Raw genomic sequence first — 16,800 nt, 5'->3', positions numbered from 1 at the left:
GTAGTGAGAGGCAGTTTACAGGAGTTCTGCATCCTGAGTGTAGGAAACACTTTACCGCAGTTCGGTAGCATGGTAGTAGTCTTAGGCACTATGCGGGTTTTCAGTAGTCTGAGTAAAAGAGAAGCAGCTTACAGGATTTCTGTACATTGGAAGTAGTGAGAGGCAGTTTACAGGAGTTCTGCATCCTGAGTGTAGGAAAGACTTTACGGGAGTTCTGTAGCATGGGAGTAGTCTTACGCACTATGCGGGTTTTCAGTAGTCTGAGTAAAAGAGAAGCAGCTTACAGGATTTCTGTACATTGGAAATAGTGAGAGGTAGTTTACTTGAATTCTGCATCCTGAGTTTAGGAGACAGTGTATGTGAGTTCTGGAACATGGCTATAGGCATACACAGTATGCAGTATTTCTTTAGCCTTTGTGTAGGAGATGCAGCTTACAGGATTTCTGTAAGCTGGATGTTTAGCAAAGCAGTTTACTGGAGTTCTGCAGCCTGAGTGTAGGAAACACTTTACGGGAGTTCTGTAGCATGGGAGTAGTCTTACGCACTATGCGGGTTTTCAGTAGTCTGAGTAAAAGAGAAGCAGCTTACAGGATTTCTGTACATTGGAAGTAGTGAGAGGCAATTTACAGGAGTTCTGCATCCTGAGTGTAGGAAACACTTTACGGGAGTTCTGTAGCTTGGGAGTAGTCTTTCGCACTATGCGGGTTTTCAGTAGTCTGAGTAAAAGAGAAGCAGCTTACAGGATTTCTGTACATTGGAAGTAGTGAGAGGCAGTTTACAGGAGTTCTGCATCCTGAGTGTAGGAAACACTACACGGGAGTTCTGTAGCATGGAAGTAGTCTTACGCACTATGCGGGTTTTCAGTAGTCTGAGTAAAAGAGAAGCAGCTACAGGATTTCTGTACATTGGAAGTAGATAGGGACAGTTTACAGGAGTTCTGCATCCTGAGTGTAGGATATACTTTACGGGAGTTCTGTAGCTTGGGAGTAGTCTTTCGCACTATGCGGGTTTTCAGTAGTCTGAGTAAAAGAGAAGCAGCTTACAGGATTTCTGTACATTGCAAGTAGTAAGAGGCAGTTTACAGGAGTTCTGCATCCTGAGTGTAGGAAACACTACATGGGAGTTCTGTAGCATGGAAGTAGTCTTACGCACTATGCGGGTTTTTCAGTAGTCTGAGTAAAAGAGAAGCAGCTTACAGGATTTCTGTACATTGGAAGTAGTGAGAGGCAGTTTACAGGAGTTCTGCATCCTGAGTGTAGGAAACACTTTACCGCAGTTCTGTACCATGGGAGATGTCTTAACTACTCTGCGTGTTTTCAGTAGTCTGAGTAAAAGAGAAGCAGCTTACAGGATTTCTGTACATTGGAAGTAGTGAGAGGCAGTTTACAGGAGTTCTGCATCCTGAGTGTAGGAAACCTTTCACGGGAGTTCTTTAGCATGGGAGTAGTCTTACGCACTATGCGGGTTTTCAGTTGTCTGAGTCAAAGCGAACCAGCTACATGATTTCTGTACATTGGAAGTAGAGAGAGGCAGTTTAAAGGAGTCCTGCATCCTGAGTGTAGGAAACACTTTACCGCAGTTCTGTAGCATGGGAGTAGTCTTAGGCACTATGCGGGTTTTCAGTAGTCTGGTAAAATAGAAGCAGCTTACAGGATTTCTGTACATTGGAAGTAGTGAGAGGCAGTTTACAGGAGTTCTGCATCCTGAGTGTAGGAAACACTTTACCGCAGTTCGGTAGCATGGTAGTAGTCTTAGGCACTATGCGGGTTTTCAGTAGTCTGAGTAAAAGAGAAGCAGCTTACAGGATTTCTGTACATTGGAAGTAGTGAGAGGCAGTTTACAGGAGTTCTGCATCCTGAGTGTAGGAAAGACTTTACGGGAGTTCTGTAGCATGGGAGTAGTCTTACGCACTATGCGGGTTTTCAGTAGTCTGAGTAAAAGAGAAGCAGCTTACAGGATTTCTGTACATTGGAAATAGTGAGAGGTAGTTTACTTGAATTCTGCATCCTGAGTTTAGGAGACAGTGTATGTGAGTTCTGGAACATGGCTATAGGCATACACAGTATGCAGTATTTCTTTAGCCTTTGTGTAGGAGATGCAGCTTACAGGATTTCTGTAAGCTGGATGTTTAGCAAAGCAGTTTACTGGAGTTCTGCAGCCTGAGTGTAGGAAACACTTTACTGGAGTTCTGTAGCTTCGGAGTAGTCTTTCGCACTATGCGGGTTTTCAGTAGTCTGAGTAAAAGAGAAGCACCTACAGGATTTCTGTGCTTTGGAAGTAGTGAGAGGCAGTTTACAGGAGTTCTGCATCCTGAGTGTAGGGGACAGTGTATGGGAGTACTGGAACATGGCTCTAGCCATACACAGTATGCAGTATTTCTTTAGCCTTTTTGTAGGAGATGCAGCTTACAGGATTTCTGTAAGCTGGATGTTTAGCGAATCAGTACAGGAGTTCTGCATCCTGAGTGTAGGAAACACTTTACCGCAGTTCTGTAGCATGGGAGTAGTCTTACGCAGTATGCGGGTTTTCAGTATTCTGAGTAAAAGAGAAGCAGCTTACAGGATTTCTGTACATTGGAAGTAGTGAGAGGCAGTTTACAGGAGTTCTGCATCCTGAGTGTAGGAAACACTTTACGGGAGTTGTATAGCTTGGGAGTAGTCTTACGCACTATGCGGGTTTTCAGTAGTCTGAGTAAAAGAGAAGAAGCTACAGGATTTCTGTACATTGGAAGTAGATAGGGACAGTTTACAGGAGTTCTGCATCCTGAGTGTAGGAAACACTTTACGGGAGTTCTGTAGCATGGGAGTTGTCTTTCGCACTATGCGGGTTTTCAGTAGTCTGAGTAAAAGAGAAGCAGCTACAGGATTTCTGTACATTGGAAGTAGAGAGGGACAGTTTACAGGAGTTCTGCATCCTGAGTGTAGGAAACACTTTACCGCAGTTCTGTAGCATGGGAGTAGTCTTACGCACTATGCGGGTTTTCATTAGCCTGAGTAAAAGAGAAGCAGCTTACAGTATTTCTGTACATTGGAAGTAGTGAGAGGCAGTTTACAGGAGTTCTGCATCCTGAGTGTAGGAAACACTTTACGGGAGTTTGGTAGCATGGGAGTAGTCTTACGCACTATGCGGGTTTTCAGTAGTCTGAGTAAAAGTGAAGCAGCTTACAGGATTTCTGTACATTGGAAGTAGTGAGAGGCAGTTTAAAGGAGTCCTGCATCCTGAGGGTAGGAAACACTTTACAGGTGTTCTATAGCATGGGAGGAGTCTTATGCACTATGCGAGTTTTCAGTAGTCTGCGTAAAAGAGAAGCACCAACAGGATTTCTGTTCATTGAAGTAGTGAGAGGTAGTTTACAGGAGTTCTGCATCCTGAGTGTAGGAAACACTTTACCGCAGTTCTGTAGCATGGGATTAGTCTTATGCACTAGCGGGTTTTCAGAAGTCTGAGTAAAGGAGAAGCAGCTTACAGGATTTCTGTACATTGGAAGTAGTGAGAGGCAGTTTACAGGAGTTCTGCATCCTGAGTGTAGGAAACACTACACAGGAGTTCTGTAGCATGGGAGTAGTCTTACGCACTATGCGGGTTTTCAGTACTCTGAGTAAAAGAGAAGCAGCTACATGATTTCTGTACATTGGAAGTAGAGAGGGACAGTTTACAGGAGTTCTGCATCCTGAGTGTAGGAAACACTTTACGGGAGTTCTGTAGCATGGGAGTAGTCTTACGCACTATGAGGGTTTTCAGAAGTCTGAGTAAAAGAGAAGCAGCTTACAGGATTTCTGTACATTGGAAGTAGTGAGAGGCAGTTTACAGGAGTTCTGCATCCTGAGTGCAGGAAACACTTTACGGGGGTTCTGTAGCATGGGAGTAATCTTACGCACTATGCGGGTTTTCAGTAGTCTGAGTAAAAGAGAAGCAGCTTACAGGATTTCTGTACATTGGAAGTAGTGAGAGGCAGTTTACTGGAATTCTGCATCCTGAGTGTAGGAGACAGTGTATGGGAGTTCTGGAACATGGGTCTAGCTATACACAGTATGCAGTCTTCTTTAGCCTGTGTGTAGGAGATGCAGCTTACTGCATTTCTGTAAGCTGGATGCAGAGCGCAGCAGTTTACTGGAGTTGTGCAGCCTGAGTGTAGGAAACACTTTACGGGAGTTCTGTAGCTTGGGGAAGTCTTTCGCACTATGCGGGTTTTCAGTAGTCTGAGTAAAAGAGAAGCAGCTTACAGGATTTCTGTACATTGGAAGTAGTGAGAGGCAGTTTACAGGAGTTCTGCATCCTGAGTGTAGGAAACACTTTACCGCAGTTCGGTAGCATGGGAATAGTCTTAGGCACTATGCGGGTTTTCAGTAGTCTGAGTAAAAGGGAAGCAGCTTACAGGATTTCTGTACATTGGAAGTAGTGAGAAGCAGTTTACAGGAGTTCTACATCCTGAGTGTAGGAAATACTACACGGAAGTTCTGTAGCATGGGAGATGTCTTAACTACTCTGCGTGTTTTCAGTAGTCTGAGTAAAAGAGAAGTAGCTACAGGATTTCTGTACATTGGAAGTAGAGAGGGAGAGTTTACAGGAGTTCTGCATCCTGAGTGTAGGAAACACTTTACGGGAGTTCTGTAGCATGGGAGTTGTCTTTCGCACTATGCGGGTTTTCAGTAGTCTGAGTAAAAGAGAAGCAGCTTACAGGATTTCTGTACATTGGAAGTAGTGAGAGGCAGTTTACAGGAGTTCTGCATCCTGAGTGTAGGAAACACTTTACGGGAGTCGTGTAGCTTGGGAGTAGTCTTTCGCACTATGCGGGTTTTCAGTAGTCTGAGTAAAAGAGAAGCAGCTTACAGGATTTCTGTACATTGGAAGTAGTGAGAGGCAGTTTACAGGAGTTCTGCATCCTGAGTGTAGGAAACACTACACGGGAGTTCTGTAGCATGGAAGTAGTCTTACACACTATGCGGGTTTTCAGTAGTCTGAGTAAAAGAGAAGAAGCTACAGGATTTCTGTACATTGGAAGTAGATAGGGACAGTTTACAGGTGTTCTGCATCCTGAGTGTAGGAAACACTTTACGGGAGTTCTGTAGCATGGGAGTAGTCTTACGCACTATGCGGGTTTTCAGTTGTCTGAGTAAAAGAGAAGCACCAACAGGATTTCTGTTCATTGGAAGTAGTGAGAGGTAGTTTACAGGAGTTCTGCATCCTGAGTGTAGGAAACACTTTAAAGCAGTTCTGTAGCATGGGAGTAGTCTTATGCACTAGCGGGTTTTCAGTACTCTGAATAAAGGAGAAGCAGCTTACAGGATTTCTGTACATTGGAAGTAGTGAGAGGCAGTTTACAGGAGTTCTGCATCCTGAGTGTAGGAAACACTACACAGGAGTTCTGTAGCATGGGAGAAGTCTTACGCACTATGCGGGTTTTCAGTAGTCTGAGTAAAAGAGAACCAGCTACATGATTTCTGTACATTGGAAGTAGAGAGGGACAGTTTACAGGAGTTCTGCATCCTGAGTGTAGGAAACAATTTAATGCAGTTCTTTAGCATGGGAGAAGTCTTACGCAGTATGCGGGTTTTCAGTAGTCTGAGTAAAAGAGAAGCAGGTTACAGGATTTGTGTACATTGGAAGTAGTGAGAGGCAGTTTACAGGAGTTCTGCATCCTGAGTGTAGGAAACACTTTATGGGAGTTCTGTAGCATGGGAGTAGTCTTACGCACTATGCGGGTTTTCAGTAGTCCGAGTAAAAGAGAAGCAGCTTACAGGATTTCTGTACATTGGAAGTACTGAGAGGCAGTTTACAGGAGTTCTGCATCCTGAGTGTAGGAAATACTTTACAGGAGTTCTGTAGCATGGGAGTAGTCTTACGCACTATGCGAGTTTTCAGTAGTCTGAGTAAAAAAGAAGCACCTACAGGGTTTCTGCACATTGGAAGTAGTGAGAGGCAGTTTACACGAGTTCTGCATCCTGAGTGTAGAAAACACTTTACTGGAGTTCTGGAGCTTCGGAGTAGTCTTTCGCACTATGCGGGTTTTCAGTAGTCTGAGTAAAAGAGAACCAGCTACAGGATTTCTGTACATTGGAAGTAGAGAGGGACAGTTTACAGGAGTTCTGCATCCTTAGTGTAGGAAATACTTTACGGGAGTTCTGTAGCATGGGAGGAGTCTTACGCACTATGCGGGTTTTCATTAGCCTGAGTAAAAGAGAAGCAGCTTACAGGATTTCTGTACATTGGAAGTAGTGTGAGGCAGTTTACAGGAGTTCTGCATCCTGAGTGTAGGAAACACTTTACGGGAGTTTGGTAGCATGGGAGTAGTCTTACGCACTATGCGGGTTTTCAGTATTCTGAGTAAAAGAGAAGCAGCTTACAGGATTTCTGTACATTGGAAGTAGTGAGAGGCAGTTTACAGGAGTTCTCCATCCTGAGTGTAGGAAACACTTTACTGGAGTTCTGTAGCATGGGAGTAGTCTTACGCACTATGCGGGTTTTCAGTAGTCTGAGTAAAAGAGAAGCAGCTTACAGAATTTCTGTACATTGGAAGTAGTGAGAGGCAGTTTACTGGAGTTCTGCATCCTGAGTGTAGGAAATCTTTTACGGGAGTCTTTACCATGGGAGTAGTGTTACGCACTAGGCGGATTTTCACTAGTCTGAGTAAAAGTGAAGCAGCTTACAGGATTTCTGTACATTGGAAGTAGTGAGAGGCAGTTTAAAGGAGTCCTACATCCTGAGGGTAGGAAACACTTTACAGGAGTTCTATAGCATGGGAGTAGTCTTACGCACTATGCGGGTTTTCAGTAGTCTGAGTAAAAGAGAAGCACCAACAGGATTTCTGTTCATTGGAAGTAGTGAGAGGTAGTTTACAGGAGTTCTGCATCCTGAGTGTAGGAAACACTTTACCGCAGTTCTGTAGCATGGGAGTAGTCTTACGCACTATGCGGGTTTTCAGTAGTCTGAGTAAAGGAGAAGCAGCTTACAGGATTTCTGTACATTGGAAGTAGTGAGAGGCAGTTTACAGGAGTTCTGCATCCTGAGTGTAGGAAACACTTTACGGGAGTCGTGTAGCTTGGGATTAGTCTTTCGCACTATGCGGGTTTTCAGTAGTCTGAGTAAAAGAGAAGCAGCTTACAGGATTTCTGTACATTGGAAGTACTGAGAGGCAGTTTACAGGAGTTCTGCATCCTGAGTGTAGGAAACACTACACGGGAGTTCTGTAGCATGGAAGTAGTCTTACACACTATGCGGGTTTTCAGTAGTCTGAGTAAAAGAGAAGAAGCTACAGGATTTCTGTACATTGGAAGTAGATAGGTACAGTTTACAGGAGTTCTGCATCCTGAGTGTAGGAAACACTTTACGGGAATTCTGTAGCATGGGAGTAGTCTTACGCACTATGCGGGTTTTCAGTAGTCTGAGTAAAAGAGAAGCACCAACAGGATTTCTGTTCATTGGAAGTAGTGAGAGGTAGTTTACAGGAGTTCTGCATCCTGAGTGTAGGAAACACTTTACCGCAGTTCTGTGGCATGGGAGTAGTCTTATGCACTAGCGGGTTTTCAGTACTCTGAATAAAGGAGAAGCAGCTTACAGGATTTCTGTACATTGGAAGTAGTGAGAGGCAGTTTACAGGAGTTCTGCATCCTGAGTGTAGGAAACACTACACAGGAGTTCTGTAGCATGGGAGAAGTCTTACGCACTATGCGGGTTTTCAGTAGTCTGAGTAAAAGAGAACCAGCTACATGATTTCTGTACATTGGAAGTAGAGAGGGACAGTTTACAGGAGTTCTGCATCCTGAGTGTAGGAAACAATTTAATGCAGTTCTTTAGCATGGGAGAAGTCTTACGCAGTATGCGGGTTTTCAGTAGTCTGAGTAAAAGAGAAGCAGGTTACAGGATTTGTGTACATTGGAAGTAGTGAGAGGCAGTTTACAGGAGTTCTGCATCCTGAGTGTAGGAAACACTTTACGGGAGTTCTGTAGCATGGGAGTAGTCTTACGCACTATGCGGGTTTTCAGTAGTCCGAGTAAAAGAGAAGCAGCTTACAGGATTTCTGTACATTGGAAGTAGTGAGAGGCAGTTTACAGGAGTTCTGCATCCTGAGTGTAGGAAATACTTTACAGGAGTTCTGTAGCATGGGAGTAGTCTTACGCACTATGCGAGTTTTCAGTAGTCTGAGTAAAAAAGAAGCACCTACAGGGTTTCTGCACATTGGAAGTAGTGAGAGGCAGTTTACAGGAGTTCTGCATCCTGAGTGTAGAAAACACTTTACGGGAGTTCTGGAGCTTCAGAGTAGTCTTTCGCACTATGCGGGTTTTCAGTAGTCTGAGTAAAAGAGAACCAGCTACAGGATTTCTGTACATTGGAAGTAGAGAGGGACAGTTTACAGGAGTTCTGCATCCTTAGTGTAGGAAATACTTTACGGGAGTTCTGTAGCATGGGAGGAGTCTTACGCACTATGCGGGTTTTCATTAGCCTGAGTAAAAGAGAAGCAGCTTACAGGATTTCTGTACATTGGAAGTAGTGTGAGGCAGTTTACAGGAGTTCTGCATCCTGAGTGTAGGAAACACTTTACGGGAGTTTGGTAGCATGGGAGTAGTCTTACGCACTATGCGGGTTTTCAGTAGTCTGAGTAAAAGAGAAGCAGCTTACAGGATTTCTGTACATTGGAAGTAGTGAGAGGCAGTTTACAGGAGTTCTCCATCCTGAGTGTAGGAAACACTTTACTGGAGTTCTGTAGCATGGGAGTAGTCTTACGCACTATGCGGGTTTTCAGTAGTCTGAGTAAAAGAGAAGCAGCTTACAGGATTTCTGTACATTGGAAGTAGTGAGAGGCAGTTTACTGGAGTTCTGCATCCTGAGTGTAGGAAATCTTTTACGGGAGTCTTTACCATGGGAGTAGTGTTACGCACTAGGCGGATTTTCACTAGTCTGAGTAAAAGTGAAGCAGCTTACAGGATTTCTGTACATTGGAAGTAGTGAGAGGCAGTTTAAAGGAGTCCTACATCCTGAGGGTAGGAAACACTTTACAGGAGTTCTATAGCATGGGAGTAGTCTTACGCACTATGCGGGTTTTCAGTAGTCTGAGTAAAAGAGAAGCACCAACAGGATTTCTGTTCATTGGAAGTAGTGAGAGGTAGTTTACATGAGTTCTGCATCCTGAGTGTAGGAAACACTTTACCGCAGTTCTGTATCATGGGAGTAGTCTTACGCACTATGCGGGTTTTCAGTAGTCTGAGTAAAGGAGAAGCAGCTTACAGGATTTCTGTACATTGGAAGTAGTGAGAGGCAGTTTACAGGAGTTCTGCATCCTGAGTGTAGGAAACACTTTACGGGAGTTCTGTAGCATGGGAGTAGTGTTACGCACTATGCGGGTTTTCAGTAGTCTGAGTAAAAGCGAACCAGCTACATGATTTCTGTACATTGGAAGTAGAGAGATACAGTTTACAGGAGTTCTGCATCCTGAGTGTAGGAAACACTTTACCGCAGTTCTTTAGCATGGGAGAAGTCTTACGCGGTATGCGGGTTTTCAGTAGTCTGAGTAAAAGAGAAGCAGGTTACAGGACTTCTGTACATTGGAAGTAGTGAGAGGCAGTGTACAGGAGTTCTGCATCCTGAGTGTAGGAAACACTTTATGGGAGTTCTGTAGCATGGGAGTAGTCTTACGCACTATGCGGGTTTTCAGTAGTCCGAGTAAAAGAGAAGCAGCTTACAGGATTTCTGTACATTGGAAGTAGTGAGAGGCAGTTTACAGGAGTTCTGCAACCTGAGTGTAGGAAACACTTTACCGCAGTTCGGTAGCATGGGAGTAGTCTTACGCACTATGAGGGTTTTCAGAAGTCTGAGTAAAAGAGAAGCAGCTTACAGGATTTCTGTACATTGGAAGTAGTGAGAGGCAGTTTACAGGAGTTCTGCATCCTGAGTGCAGGAAACACTTTACGGGAGTTCTGTAGCATGGGAGTAGTCTTACGCACTATGCGGGTTTTCAGTAGTCTGAGTAAAAGAGAAGCAGCTTACAGGATTTCTGTACATTGGAAGTAGTGACAGGCAGTTTACTGGAATTCTGCATCCTGAGTGTAGGAGACAGTGTATGGGAGTTCTGGAACATGGCTCTAGCTATACACAGTATGCAGTCTTCTTTATCCTGTGTGTAGGAGATGCAGCTTACTGCATTTCTGTAAGCTGGATGTAGAAGCAGCTTACAGGATTTCTGTACATTGGAAGTAGTGAGAGGCAGTTTACAGGAGTTCTGCATCCTGAGTGTAGGAAACACTTTACGGGAGTCGTGTAGCTTGGGAGTAGTCTTTCGCACTATGCGGGTTTTCAGTAGTCTGAGTAAAAGAGAAGCAGCTTACAGGATTTCAGTACATTGGAAGTAGTGAGAGGCAGTTTACAGGAGTTCTGCATCCTGAATGTAGGAAACACCACACGGGAGTTCTGTAGCATGGAAGTAGTCTTACGCACTATGCGGGTTTTCAGTAGTCTGAGTAAAAGAGAAGAAGCTACAGGATTTCTGTACATTGGAAGTAGATAGGGACAGTTTACAGGAGTTCTGCATCCTGAGTGTAGGAAACACTTTACGGGAGTTCTGTAGCATGGGAGTTGTCTTTCGCACTATGCGGGTTTTCAGTAGTCTGAGTAAAAGAGAAGCAGCTGCAGGATTTCTGTACATTGGAAGTAGAGAGGGACAGTTTACAGGAGTTTGCATCCTGAGTGTAGGAAACACTTTACGGGAGTTTGGTAGCATGGGAGTAGTCTTACGCACTATGCGGGTTTTCAGTAGTCTGAGTAAAAGTGAAGCAGCTTACAGGATTTCTGTACATTGGAAGTAGTGAGAGGCAGTTTAAAGGAGTCCTGCATCCTGAGGGTAGGAAACACTTTACAGGAGTTTTATAGCATGGGAGTAGTCTTATGCACTATGCGGGTTTTCAGTAGTCTGAGTAAAAGAGAAGCACCAACAGGATTTCTGTTCATTGGAAGTAGTGAGAGGTAGTTTACAGGAGTTCTCCATCCTGAGTGTAGGAAACACTTTACTGCAGTTCTGTAGCATGGGAGTAGTCTTACGCACTAGCGGGTTTTCAGTAGTCTGAGTAAAGGAGAAGCAGCTTACAGGATTTCTGTACATTGGAAGTAGTGAGAGGCAGTTTACAGGAGTTCTGCATCCTGAGTGTAGGAAACACTACACAGGAGTTCTGTAGCATGGGAGTAGTCTTACGCACTATGCGGGTTTTCAGTAGTCTGAGTAAAAGAGAACCAGCAACATGATTTCTATACATTGGAAATAGAGAGGGACAGTTTACAGGAGTTCTGCATTCTGAGTGTAGGAAACACTTTACCGCAGTTCTTTAGCATGGGAGAAGTCTTACGCAGTATGCGGGTTTTCAGTAGTCTGAGTAAAAGAGAAGCAGCTTACAGGATTTCTGTACATTGGAAGTAGTGAGAGGCAGTTTACAGGAGTTCTGCATCCTGAGTGTAGGAAACACTTTACGGGAGTTCTGTAGCATGGGAGTAGTCTTACGCACTATGCGGGTTTTCAGTAGTCCGAGTAAAAGAGAAGCAGCTTACAGGATTTCTGTACATTGGAAGTAGTGAGAGGCAGTTTACAGGAGTTCTGCATCCTGAGTGTAGGAAATACTTTACGGGAGTTCTGTAGCATGGGAGTAGTCTTACGCACTATGCGATTTTTCAGTAGTCTGAGTAAAAAAGAAGCACCTACAGGGTTTCTGCACATTGGAAGTAGTGAGAGGCAGTTTACAGGAGTTCTGCATCCTGAGTGTAGAAAACACTTTACGGGAGTTCTGGAGCTTCGGAGTAGTCTTTCGCACTATGCGGGTTTTCAGTAGTCTGAGTAAAAGAGAAGCAGCTACAGGATTTCTGTACATTGGAAGTAGAGAGGGACAGTTTACTGGAGTTCTGCATCCTGAGTGTAGGAAATCTTTTACGGGAGTCTTTAGCATGGGAGTAGTGTTACGCACTATGCGGGTTTTCAGTAGTCTGAGTAAAAGTGAAGCAGCTTACAGGATTTCTGTACATTGGAAGTAGTGAGAGGCAGTTTAAAGGAGTCCTGCATCCTGAGGGTATGAACACTTTACAGGAGTTCTATAGCATGGGAGTAGTCTTACGCACTATGCGGGTTTTCAGTAGTCTGAGTAAAAGAGAAGCACCAACAGGATTTCTGTTCATTGGAAGTAGTGAGAGGTAGTTTACAGGAGTTCTGCATCCTGAGTGTAGGAAACACTTTACCGCAGTTCTGCAGCATGGGAGTAGTCTTACGCACTAGCGGGTTTTCAGTAGTCTGAGTAAAGGAGAAGCAGCTTACAGGATTTCTGTACATTGGAAGTAGTGAGAGGCAGTTTACAGGAGTTCTGCATCCTGAGTGTAGGAAACACTACACAGGAGTTCTGTAGCATGGGAGAAGTCTTACGCACTATGCGGGTTTTCAGTAGTCTGAGTAAAAGCGAACCAGCTACATGATTTCTGTACATTGGAAGTAGAGAGATACAGTTTACAGGAGTTCTGCATCCTGAGTGTAGGAAACACTTTACCGCAGTTCTTTAGCATGGGAGAAGTCTTACGCACTATGCGGGTTTTCAGTAGTCTGAGTAAAAGAGAAGCAGGCTACAGGATTTCTGTACATTGGAAGTAGTGAGAGGCAGTTTACAGGAGTTCTGCATCCTGAGTGTAGGAAACACTTTACGGGAGTTCTGTAGCATGGGAGTAGTCTTACGCACTATGAGGGTTTTCAGAAGTCTGAGTAAAAGAGAAGCAGCTTACAGGATTTCTGTACATTGGAAGTAGTGAGAGGCAGTTTACAGGAGTTCTGCATCCTGAGTGCAGGAAACACTTTACGGGAGTTCTGTAGCATGGGAGTAGTCTTACGCACTCTGCGGGTTTTCAGTAGTCTGAGTAAAAGAGAAGCAGCTTACAGGATTTCTGTACATTGGAAGTAGTGAGAGGCAGTTTACTGGAATTCTGCATCCTGAGTGTAGGAGACATTGTATGGGAGTTCTGGAACATGGCTCTAGCTATACACAGTATGCAGTCTTCTTTGGCCTGTGTGTAGGAGATTCAGCTTACTGCATTTCTGTAAGCTGGATGTAGAGCGAAGCAGTTTTCTGGAGTTCTGCATCCTGAGTGTAGGAAACACTTTACGGGAGTTCTGTAGCTTGGGGAAGTCTTTCGCACTATGCGGGTTTTCAGTAGTCTGAGTAAAAGAGAAGCAGCTTACAGGATTTCTGTACATTGGAAGTAGTGAGAAGCAGTTTACAGGAGTTCTGCATCCTGAGTGTAGGAAATACTACACGGAAGTTCTGTAGCATGGGAGATGTCTTAACTACTCTCCGTGTTTTCAGTAGTCTGAGTAAAAGAGAAGTAGCTACAGGATTTCTGTACATTGGAAGTAGAGAGGGAAAGTTTACAGGAGTTCTGCATCCTGAGTGTAGGAAATACTTTACGGGAGTTCTGTAGCATGCGAGTAGTCTTACGCACTATGTGGGTTTTCAGTAGTCTGAGTAAAAGAGAAGCACCTACAGGATTTCTGTGCATTGGAAGTAGTGAGAGGTAGTATACAGGAGTTCTGCATCCTGAGTGTAGGAGACAGTGTATGGGAGTACTGGGACATGGCTCTAGCCATACACAGTATGCAGTATTTCTTTACCCTTTGTGTAGGAGATGCAGCTTACAGGATTTCTGTAAGCTGGATATTTAGCGAAGCAGTTTACTGGAGTTCTGCAGCCTGAGTGTAGGAAACACTTTACCACAGTTCTGTAGCATGGGAGTAGTCTTACGCACTATGCGGGTTTTCAGTAGTCTCAGTAAAAGAGAAGCAGCTACAGGATTTCTGTACATTGGAAGTAGAGCGGGTCAGTTTACAGGAGTTCTGCATCCTGAGTGTAGGAAACACTTTACGGGAGTTCTGTAGCATGGGAGTAGTCTTACGCACTATGCGGGTTTTCAGTAGTCTGAGTAAAAGAGAAGCAGCTTACAGGATTTCTGTACATTGGAAGTAGTGAGAGGCAGTTTACAGGAGTTCTGCATCCTGAGTGTAGGAAACATTTTGCGGGAGCTCTGTAGTATGGGAGTAGTCTTTCGCACTATGCGGGTTTTCAGTAGTCTGAGTAAAAGAGAAGCAGCTTACAGGATTTCTGTACATTGGAAGTAGTGAGAGGCAGTTTACAGGAGTTCTGCATCCTGAGTGTAGGAAACACTACACGGGAGTACTGTAACATGGGAGATGTCTTAACTACTCTGCGTGTTTTCAGTAGTCTGAGTAAAAGAGAAGCAGCTACAGGATTTCTGTACATTGGAAGTAGAGCGGGAGAGTTTACAGGAGTTCTGCATCCTGAGAGTAGGAAATACTTTACGGGAGTTCTGTAGCATGGGAGTAGTCTTACGCACTATGCGGGTTTTCAGTAGTCTGAGTAAAAGAGAAGCAGCTTACAGGATTTCTGTACATTGGAAGTAGTGAGAGGCAGTTTACAGGAGTTCTGCATCCTGAGTGTAGGAAACACTACACAGGAGTTCTGTAGCATGGGAGATGTCTTAACTACTCTGCGTGTTTTCAGTAGTCTGAGTAAAAGAGAAGCAGCTACAGGATTTCTGTACATTGGAAGTAGAGCGGGAGAGTTTACAGGAGTTCTGCATCCTGAGAGTAGGAAATACTTTACGGGAGTTCTGTAGCATGGGAGTAGTCTTACGCACTATGCGGGTTTTCATTAGCCTGAGTAAAAGAGAAGCAGCTTACAGGATTTCTGTACATTGGAAGTAGTGAGAGGCAGTTTACAGGAGTTCTGCATCCTGAGTGTAGGGAACACTTTACGGGAGTTTGGTAGCATGGGAGTAGTCTTACGCACTATGCGGGTTTTCAGTAGTCTGAGTAAAAGAGAAGCAGCTTACAGGATTTCTGTACATTGGAAGTAGTGAGAGGCAGTTTACAGGAGTTCTCCATCCTGAGTGTAGGAAACACTTTACTTTAGTTCTGTAGCATGGGAGTAGTCTTACGCACTATGCGGGTTTTCAGTAGTCTGAGTAAAAGAGAAGCAGCTTACAGTATTTCTGTACATTGGAAGTAGTGAGAGGCAGTTTACTGGAGTTCTGCATCCTGAGTGTAGGAAATCTTTTACGGGAGTCTTTACCATGGGAGTAGTGTTACGCACTATGCGGATTTTCAGTAGTCTGAGTAAAAGTGAAGCAGCTTACAGAATTTCTGTACATTGGAAGTAGTGAGAGGCAGTTTAAAGGAGTCCTGCATCCTGAGGGTAGGAAACACTTTACAGGAGTTCTATAGCATGGGAGTAGTCTTACGCACTATGCGGGTTTTCAGTAGTCTGAGTAAAAGAGAAGCACCAACAGGATTTCTGTTCATTGGAAGTAGTGAGAGGTAGTTTACAGGAGTTCTGCATCCTGAGTGTAGGAAACACTTTACCGCAGTTCTGTAGCATGGGAGTAGTCTTACGCACTATGCGGGTTTTCAGTAGTCTGAGTAAAGGAGAAGCAGCTTACAGGATTTCTGTACATTGGAAGTAGTGAGAGGCAGTTTACAGGAGTTCTGCATCCTGAGTGTAGGAAACACTTTACCGCAGTTCGGTAGCATGGGAGTAGTCTTAGGCACTATGCGGGTTTTCAGTAGTCTGAGTAAAAGAGAAGCAGCTTACAGGATTTCTGTACATTGGAAGTAGTGAGAAGCAGTTTACAGGAGTTCTGCATCCTGAGTGTAGGAAATACTACACGGAAGTTCTGTAGCATGGGAGATGTCTTAACTACTCTGCGTGTTTTCAGTAGTCTGAGTAAAAGAGAAGTAGCTACAGGATTTCTGTACATTGGAAGTAGAGAGGGAGAGTTTACAGGAGTTCTGCATCCTGAGTGTAGGAAATACTTTACCTCAGTTCTGCAGCATGGGAGTAGTCTTACGCAGTATGCGGGTTTTCAGTATTCTGAGTAAAAGAGAAGCAGCTTACAGGATTTCTGTACATTGGAAGTAGTGAGAGGCAGTTTACAGGAGTTCTGCATCCTGAGTGTAGGAAACACTTTACGGGAGTCGTGTAGCTTGGGAGTAGTCTTTCGCACTATGCGGGTTTTCAGTAGTCTGAGTAAAAGAGAAGCAGCTTACAGGATTTCTGTACATTGGAAGTAGTGAGAGGCAGTTTACAGGAGTTCTGCATCCTGAGTGTTGGAAACACTACACGGGAGTTCTGTAGCATGGAAGTAGTCTTACGCACTATGCGGGTTTTCAGTAGTCTGAGTAAAAGAGAAGAAGCTACAGGATTTCTGTACATTGGAAGTAGATAGGGACAGTTTACTGGAGTTCTGCATCCTGAGTGTAGGAAACACTTTACGGGAGTTCTGTAGCATGGGAGTTGTCTTTCGCACTATGCGGGTTTTCAGTAGTCTGAGTAAAAGAGAAGCAGCTACAGGATTTCTGTACAATGGAAGTAGAGAGGGACAGTTTACAGGAGTTTGCATCCTGAGTGTAGGAAACACTTTACGGGAGTTCTGTAGCATGGGAGTAGTCTTACGCACTATGCGGGTTTTCAGTAGTCTGAGTAAAAGCGAACCAGCTATATGATTTCTGTACATTGGAAGTAGAGAGATACAGTTTACAGGAGTTCTGCATCCTGAGTGTAGGAAACACTTTACCGCAGTTCTTTAGCATGGGAGAAGTCTTACGCGGTATGCGGGTTTTCAGTAGTCTGAGTAAAAGAGAAGCAGGTTACAGGACTTCTGTACATTGGAAGTAGTGAGAGGCAGTTTACAGGAGTTCTGCATCCTGAGTTTAGGAAACACTTTACCGCAGTTCTGTAGCATGGGAGTAGTCTTACGCACTATGCGGGTTTTCAG

This window comes from Oryctolagus cuniculus, chromosome 18 (genome assembly GCF_051225735.1).
Source record: "Oryctolagus cuniculus isolate XC-2025 breed Fujian yellow rabbit chromosome 18, ASM5122573v1, whole genome shotgun sequence".
NCBI classification, from domain to species: Eukaryota; Metazoa; Chordata; class Mammalia; order Lagomorpha; family Leporidae; genus Oryctolagus; species Oryctolagus cuniculus.
This window is presented reverse-complemented; position numbering follows the sequence as displayed.